This window comes from Papaver somniferum, chromosome 10 (assembly GCF_003573695.1).
Source record: "Papaver somniferum cultivar HN1 chromosome 10, ASM357369v1, whole genome shotgun sequence".
Classification (NCBI taxonomy): domain Eukaryota; kingdom Viridiplantae; phylum Streptophyta; class Magnoliopsida; order Ranunculales; family Papaveraceae; genus Papaver; species Papaver somniferum.
The window spans coordinates 26711313-26720791 of record NC_039367.1 but is presented as its reverse complement, the minus strand read 5'-3'; positions in this window follow the sequence as shown (position 1 = coordinate 26720791).

The window sequence follows — 9479 nt, the reverse complement described above, 5'->3', positions numbered from 1 at the left end:
ACGGCTAGGATTTGCATCTATGATGGAAGGGTGGCCGTTGATCGCCGCACGCCTTCATTTTGGTAGCCGCATGGGGAAGGACGGCATGGTATGGCAATGTGGTTGGCATGCCATTGGCACATGTGGTTGGCATGCCATTGGCACATGTGGCATGGCATGCCTTGGCGCAATTTGGCGTGGCCAAAACTAGGGTTTTAGGCCAAAGGTTACCATGCGTTTTTTGGCGAACTTGGATGGATAGAATTTATATCCAGGATGGAAGGGTGGTCGTTGATCGTCGCATGCCTTCGTCTTGGTAGCCGCATAGGGAAGGCCGGCATGGTATGGTGCGGCAAGGTGGTTGGCATGCCATGCCTTGGCGCGGTTTGGCGTGGCCAAAACTAGGGTTTTGGGCCAAAGGTTACCATGCGTTGTTTGGCGACCTTGGATGTCTAGGATTTGCATCTAGGATGGAAGGGTTTCGTTGATCGTCGCATGTATTCTTTTTGGTAGCCGTATAGGGAAGGCCGACATGGTGTGGCGCGGCAAGATGGTTGGCATGCCATTGGAACATGTGGCATGGCATGCCTTGGCGCGGTTTGGCGTGGCCAAAACTCGAGTTTTGGGCCAAACATTACCATGCATTGTTTGGCGACCTTGTAAGGCTAGGATTTGCATCCAGGATGGAAGGGTGGTCGTTGATCGTCGCATGCCTTCGTTTTGGTAGCCACATAGGAAAGGATGGCATGGTGTGGAGCGGCAAGGTGGTTGGCATGCCATTGGCACATGTGGCATGGCATGCCTTGGCGCGGTTTGGCGTGGCCAAAACTCGGGTTTTGGGCCAAAGGTTACCATGCGTTGTTTGGTGACCTTGGACGGCTAGGATTTGCATCCAGGATGGAAGGGTGACCGTTGATCGTCGCACGCCTTCGTTTTGGTAGCCGCATGGGAAGGCCGGCATGGTGGGCCAAGGCCAATAGCACGGATGGCTTGGCATAGTGGGGCCAAGGGTTTGGTACGGATGGCTTGCCATGGTGGGGCCAAAGAAAGGTGCAGTTGGCTTGGCATGGCGGGTCCAAGGGTTTGGCATGCCATTGGCGCATGGTGCGGCTAGCATGGTTGGGGCCAAGGGAAAGCGCGGTTGGCTTGGCATGATGGGGCCAAGGGTTTGGCATGCCATTGGCGCATGGTGCGGCTAGCATGGTTGGCATGCCTTGGCGCGGAGATGTGGCTGGCATTGTTTCCCATTGGCACATGGTGCGGCTAGCATGGTTGGCATGCCTTGGCGCGGAGATGTGGTTGGCATGGTTTTTCATTGGCACAGTGGTGTTGCTGGCATGGTTTGCATGCCTTGGCGTGGAGATGTGGATGCCATGGTTGGGGCCAAGGCAAGGTGCGGTTGGCTTGGCATGGTGGGGCCAAGGGTTTGGTATGCCATTGGCGCATGGTGCGGCTAGCATGGTTGGCATGTCTTGGCGCGGAGATGTGGCTGGCATGGTTTTCCATTGGCACATGGTGCGGCTAGCATGGTTGGCATGCCTTGGCGCGGAGATGTGGTTGGCATGGTTTTCCATTGGCACAGTGGTGTTGCTGGCATGGTTGGCATGCCTTGGCGTGGAGATGTGGATGGCATGGTTTGCCATTGGCACAGTGGTGCGGCTGGCATGGTTTGCCATTGGCACAGTGGTGCGGCTGGCATGGTTGGCATGCCTTGGCGCGGAGATGTGGCTGGTATGGTTTTCCATTGGCACAGTGGTGCGGCGGGCATGGTTGGCATGCTTTGGCGCGGGGATTTGGCTGGCATGGTTTTCCATTGTCAGAATGGTGCGGCTGGCATGGTTGGCATGCCTTGGCGCGGTAGCATGAGAATTAGGGTTTGGTATAGATGATGTATGTCAATGTTAAGGGTTCTTCCGTGGAACATGACACATAAAAAAAGGTACCCTGGTAATTCTTACGTAGGCATGCTGATCGATTCAATAAATGTGCTAATGGTCATAGTGACGTCATGTCAGTTGTACGGTTTTACGATTTTAACCCTAAGTTAAAAACCATCATCAACATTAAGTCCCCTGCTTAGCTCAGAACAGGAGCATTGTTGCGAGGTAAGCATAAGATGGTGAAGGGCAAGGACAAAAATCGAAAATATGGTCAGGAAGTTCCGACTAAACTTTTTCGAGAGGTAAGGAGAGTCCATGATCCTCGTGTTTGGCGGCCTTGCGTAGATTCTATTCGTGGTGTAGACCATGAAGTGGTGAGATGAAGATCGTCGGTTTAGTCTGGCTATGCATCACCTTGGCTGGGTTAGGAAACATCATGACGCTGTCTTGGCGAGTTGTCCGTGTTGGTGCGGCAAGTCATGGCGCGGACGGCTTGGCATGGTGGGGCCAAGGCAATGGCGCAGTTTGGTGAAGTAAAGCATGCAGACGGCTTGGCATGTGGGGCTAAGGCATGGCGCGGTCCTGAAGAGGCAAGCGTGGCGGACGGCTTGGCATGGTGGGGCCAAGGCAATGGCACGGAACGTCTTGGCATGGTGATTGGTCTTCGCGGGCCCGATTGCCTCTTTTCCTTACTTGTCTCAAATAGAAAGTCATTTCCATATTCAAACCCCCAAGTATCACGCCTATAAAAGGAGGGCCGGCCTCTCCTTTTACTTCACACCTATTTTTTTTTATTCTGGTCGTGTGGTAACAGTAAAGCGGACGAGCGAATCCCAGGTATATCTTCCAACACTTCCTCTTTAACTTGATTTTCTTGTTTTTTTTTTTTTTTGTGTTAGTGCAAACCCTAGTTGTAGGTGTACCTTTTCGTGAACTTGTAGAAATGTTGTCCTTCTGCGTTGGTATGAATCCTAGCCATAGGTATGCTTTGCACGAACTTGTAGTAACATTTAGGCATGAATACCGTAGTGATGTTGGCCGCATCAATTACCGTGCAAAGTAGGCATGCATCAGCTGGTAATTGTCATTCCATTCCCTCGAAAACCGAGCTTCTAGGGTTTACTCCTTTTTCCTGGTGTGACCGTGTGTATGGTTCCCGTGGTGGGGCGCGACTCCTCGGTCGGGCACAAATTTCCCACTGCAGGGTACGGTCTTGGCATGAGGAGGTGATGCAGGGTCTGTCAGTCCCCATTTCTTTACCTATGCGCATTATGACTTTAAAACAAATTGGCTTGCGTCCAGGATGGATCTCCTGTGTCTGATAAAATAATTTTCATGCACTTTCCGTAATAATTTCTCTTCGTATTGTTCTATTGTAGTTATTTCGAAGGTGGAAGTAGCGTGAGAAAATTTTCGTTAGGATGTCATTTGAGAAAAGTTCTGCTGTACCGAAAGATGTTGGCAATTCCAAGCCAAACATATATGATGAGTTCTTTACAACATCCGCCACGATTAGGAGAAATCATCCCAAGTATGTGTTGATTCTTCTGACTGGTCCGAAAAGTGAAAGAGAGGCCCGGTCGGTTCAGCCAGGAGGTGTAATAAGGTTTTGTCTTCAGAGGAAAGAGTATCATGCTTCTCTTATTGACTTTAAGAACCATGTGAGTCTGTTGAGTCCCTTTGAGAAATGGATGAGATTCATGATGAGCCAGGAATGTGTAAAATCCAGTTTGACCAAGGCGCAGATCATTGATGTTGTCGCGGCTTCCGCAGTGCTTCAAATTAGGAAAGATATTCCAGGCTTGGTTGCTTTTATTTACAAATGGTGTCCAGACACTCACACGGCCATATGCAGGTGGGGTGAAATGACTATCTCCTTAGAGAGCATGGCCGTGTTCCTGAACCTTTGAGGTGCTTCTATGGATGGTGGGTGTCTCAGTGGTTTCCCGATGGGTTGGAGTCGAATCATAAGAATAGTACGCTTCATGTCACGAAGTTCTTGGCTCTTTGGTTATCCAGAGATATTTTCGATGACGGATTGGGTAAGAAGGAGGTAAGACAGGAACTTATCAAGTTTTCCATAAAATTGGAAAAAGGTGTCGTTCTCCCTATTGAAGGCTTGTTTCTTGGTTCTCTGTATACAACACTTGGATCAGCTGGTCGCGGACATGTGCACTTCAAATGGTTACATGAAAGTGGATTCATATATTCATGCCGCCTTTCTCCAAGCGTGGATGTGGGAGCACTTCGAAAGGTATGCTCCAAAACCGTTGGTCGTACTTCCCGAGTCTTGGGGTGGCTCTAGGATACTGCGCTGGTCGAATAGGCGCCGAAATATTGGTTCAAACCTGGTTGGATTCCTTGACAACTCGCACACTGTCAATTTTCGTCCATGGGCTCCAGTGCATGCGTCCATAACTCAGATCAGTACCTTTGCTCATGATCCGAGCATATCTTTGTCTTCTGATAAAGAGGATATGAGTGTTGGAGAGATGGTTTTCATGCGAAGCTGCACGCCCGGTTATGTGTCGTCTTTCTTTCGAGGATCTTGCAAAGCAGTCTCTTACAATATCGATAGGGCGGCTCGGCATATCGGTTTTGACCAAGGGGTCCCACTTGCTCGTCAGCCGGTTGTTCCAGAAGTTTCGTTGCCAACTGTTCTCGATGCTACTATTTTTTTGTCGGGTAAAAGTCTCCCTTTCCTTCTTGCGGAACGAAATCCATTAACAACCTCCAAATATAACATATTTTGGCAGGATGAGTTTCTCGTTTTCCATGGATTCGTGAATGATGTGGTAGAAAACCGTCGCGGTAAGCCTTCTCCTGCGGTTTTAGCGGAGCATCCACTGCTGAGGGATCCTTATTCGCCCAAGCGAGAATCCGTTAGCCCGAATGCAGATAGTCCCCAAGTGAAGAAGCGAATATCTAAAATCCACGCAGATGGTTCTCAATCAGTTTCGACAGCCCTACCGACTTTCAGTTCGTCCAATACACGGGTACGTGTGATTTTCCTCTTGACTTTAGTTGGATCGTGTATATCCTTGTTTCTTTCCTGAGTATCCGTCTTTGTATCTTGTCTAGGGTCTCAGCAGCGTGAACGCCTTTACCAAACTTGCAAGTAGTCAGAAAACATCGCTTCTCGAGACGGAGGGTGGCGGTGCTGAGCCTATCCGTGGTGATGGGGAACCCGAGAAGGATGAAAGCTCGGAGTTCAGTGATGGTGAGAGTAGTTCTTCCGACAGCAGTGTTGAATCCTCCTCTAGCCAGTCTGAAAGCGAATCAGTGAGTCTCCCGCATCTCCCGCATGTTTTTTTTTCTTTCTCTTTGGAAATTATCTAATCTGTGATGTCATAGGAGGAAACCGTTTCTGAAGATGGTCCTGAGACGGAGACTGGTGGTGATACAACTTTGTCTCCAATTATGGCAGCCGCACTGGGAGACCTTGAAATGGATGTTGATCGAGATGAAAACGTCGTTGTGACTCAGACAATGGAGAGTACTCCAGTGGCCGCAGGTGCAATTGTCGTTAGGAATCCCTTGTCGGTTGTTACCAAGGTAACCTAATTGCAAACCCTGATTTGAAAGACTATATAACGGGAACTCTAGATTCTGTGCAAAACTAATCCCCACACCTCACGTGTGATACTAGTTTTCATACTAGAGTCGATTCTCCTTTAACCTTTGGTTTTCTTCTTCTAAAAACAGGTTAACGACTTAAAGACTTCATTGGGATTGTGAAGCCAGACCGATACTACTTTTATCGTAGTTGTGTGATCTGATCTTGCATATTCTATCATACGAGTACAATCAGATTGATTGGCTTGAAATTAATATCTCCGATAGGCAAGATATAAAAAGTAATCACAAACATCTTCGTCTCATTGTTTGTGATTCCGCAACATCTTGTTTCGCTACCATACGATTAATATTGTTGTGAGGTAATTGATAACTCTAGACTGTTCTTCGGGAATATAAGACCGGATTATCAATTGGTTCCTGTTCACCTTGATTATTATCAAAAGACAGAACAAAACCTTTTAGGGTTTATCTGTGGGAGACAAATTGATCCTTTGATAGACTTGTATGTGTGAGACAGATTTGTTTATTGTCAAGTCTTCGACTTTGGGTTGTAGCAACTCTTAGTTGTGGGCGAGATCAGTTAAGGGAATCAAGTGCGCAGTATCTTGCTGGGATCAGAGGCGTAGGGAGTACAACTATACCTTGGATCAGTGGGAGACTGATTGGGGTTCAACTACAGTCTTGTCCGAAGTTAGCTTGGAGTAGGCTAATGTCTGTAGCGGCTTAATACAGTGTGTGTTCAATCTGGACTAGGTCCCGGGGGTTTTCTGCATTTGCGGTTTCCTCGTTAACAAAATTTATGGTGTCTGTGTTATTTATATTTCTGCATTATATTGTTTTATCTTTATAATTGAAATAATTGTGCGTTTATATCATCAATTAGAATAATCCAACCTTTGGTTATAGGTTGTCATTGATTGATCCTTGGATATTGGTATTTGGTACCATCCAAGTTATTCCTTGTTTTTGATTAAAGACTCGCTGATTTCTATTAGCTCAAGTAAATCAAAACAAGAGAGAGATATTAACTCCTTGAGATACTTTTACCTAGATTGAGTCTGACTGTCTACTTGATTCTCTAGAAAGTATTTCGGAGTTAGTCCATACAGATTGCTAAGCGAAATATTGGGCGGTGTTGTTAGACCCCCGTTTTTTCAGTTCCTTTTTCTCTGCAAAATCACAGCTTTACAACAGATTTTCATCTACTTGATATTAGTGGATGTGATGCAGTATTGGGAGTTCAGTGGCTGCGTACTTTAGGACAAATTAAATGAGATTTTGCAAAGTTGACCATGCAGTTCCACATTGATGGCGCAGCTATTTCACTAATTGGAGACAACAATTCAACTGTCATGATTCTGGAGGCAGATCCAATGAAGCGTTTATTATGCACAAAAAAGTTATGCAGTTTTTCTTCAACTGTATGCCTTGAACACTTCATTAAGTGCAGCTACAACTTTGGCACCTGAAATTACACAACTCCTTACACAGTTTGTTGACATCTTCCAAACTCCTACATCTCTTCCACCTGAACGACTTCATGATCATAAAATTCCCTTACTCCTTGGTTCTTCTCCTATCAATGTGCGACCTTACAGATATCCACATTTTCAAAAGGATGAAATCGAGAAGATAGTTTCTGAACTTAAACAAGCTGGATTTATACGGCCAATCTCTAGTCCTTCCTCTTCTCCCATACTCATGGTGCGCAAGAAAGATGGTTCTTGGCGTATGTGTGTGGACTATAGAGCCTTAAACAAAGTCACCATTAAAGATAGTTTCCCTATTCCAATGGTCGATGAGTTATACGGCGCAACTGTGTTTTCCATATTGGATTTACGATCAAGGTATTATCAAATCCGACTTCATGGACAAGATATTCCAAAAATTGCGTTCAGAACACATCATGGCCATTTTGAATTCCTAGTCATGCCTTTTGGATTGTCAAATGCACCTTCGACATTTCAGAGTTTGATGAACCACATTTTCAAGCTACATTTGTGGAGGTTTTTTCTCGTATTCTTTGATGATATATTAGTTTATCGTAAGAATATGGATGAGCATATTGATCACTTATCTATTGTGTTTAAAATTATTCCGAACTAATACTTTGTTTGTCAAAGAATCAAAGTGCACTTACACAATCATCGGTCGGCTATCTTAGTCATGTAATTTATGCTAAAGTAGTCTCAGTAGAGAATGACAAGATACAGTCCATCCTATCATGGCCAATTCCTTCTACAATCAAAGAATTGAGAAGTTTTCTTGGATTATACGGTTATTATCGTAAGTTCGTCAAAGATTATGGTAAGATCAGTGCTCCATTAATACAATTGCTCAAATAGATGCTTTTGTGTGGACTAAAAATGCTACTGCAGCATTCAAACTATTGCAGCAAGCTATCACTACAACTCCAGTATTACAGTTACCAGATTTTACAAAGGAATTTACATTAGAATGCGATGCTTCTGGGAATGGCATTGGTGCTGTCTTAATACAACAAAAAAAAAACAATTGCATTTATTAGAAAATCTCTTTCTGGGAAAAATCTTAATCTATCTATCTATGATAAGGAGATGCTCGCTATTTCTTCAACAATTCAAAAATGGCGTCCTTATTTGCTTGACAGACATTTTAAGATATATACTAATCATCGCAGTCTCAAGTTCTTTCTAGAACATAAATTATCTTCAATGGAACAACAGAAATGGCTATCTAAATTTCTTGGCTACGATTATGAGATTATCTTTCGTCGTGGTAAAGAAAACATTGCAGCTGATGCGTTATCGAGAAGTATTGGCTCTAATATTCATATTACTACACCTGTTTTCTATGGTGTTACTGAAACTAGCCAAGAATGTCATACTAATGAAACACTAGGATCCATTATACAACAATTACGCCAAAATCCAGCATATAAGGTAAATTTCTCTTATACTGATGGTATATAACGTTTTAAGTGTCGTATAGTTGTACCTTCAGCTTTTACTTGGTGAATTAAATTGCTTGACGAATTTCATCTGAATCCTATAGGAGGACACTCTGGATACTTAAGAACCTACAAGCATTTGCAGCAGAATTTCTACTGGAAAGGAATGAAAAATTCCATAAAAGAATTTATTTCTCATTGTGATACATGTCAACGTAATAAGTCTGAGGCTGTATCTCCACCAGGGCTTTGAGTCCACTTCCGATACCTACTGACATATGGTTGTATATTTCGATGGACTTCATTGATGGATTTCCATTTTCTCGTCAAAAAAATTCCATTTTGGTCATAGTAGATCGACTATCCAAATATGCACATTTATACATCTCACACATCCATATATTGTTAGTTCTATGGATGAAGTTTTTGTGCGTGAGTTTGTTCGAATTCCGACATGCAGAGGAGTATAGTCATTCATAGAGACTCAATTTTTATCTGCAATTTTTGGGAAGCATTCTTTGCCTTGCAGAATACCAAACTATGTCGCATCACTGCATATCATCTATAATCTGATGGGCATACAAAGGTGACAAATCGAACATTAGAATGCTATATTCGTTGTTTTGAAAGTGTGAAGCCAACTGATTGGGTTAATTGGCTTCCATGGGAAGAATGGTGGTATAACACCAGTCATCATTCATCTATTAACATGACACCGTATCAGGCAGTCTATAACAGAACTCCTCCAACAGTTTCTAGCTATCTCCTTGGCTGTACGGCTGTCAATGATGTTGATCTTAATCTGAGAGCTAGAGATTATACACTGAAGATTATGAAGTCTCATCTTGAAGCTTCTCAAACAAGAATGAAGATTAATGATGATGCAAATCGTACAGAAAGAAAGTTTGAGGTCAATGATTGGGTATTTTTATGCCTTCAACCATACATACAATCATCAGTTACTAATCAGTCTTTCTCAAAGCTTTCTCCTAAATTCTACGGTATTTTTCGTGTCATTGAGAAGATTGGAGAAGTCACATACAAACTGGAGTTGCCTGCTGAAAGCCGTATACATCCATTTTTTTCACGTCTCACAGCTTAAACTGAAACTT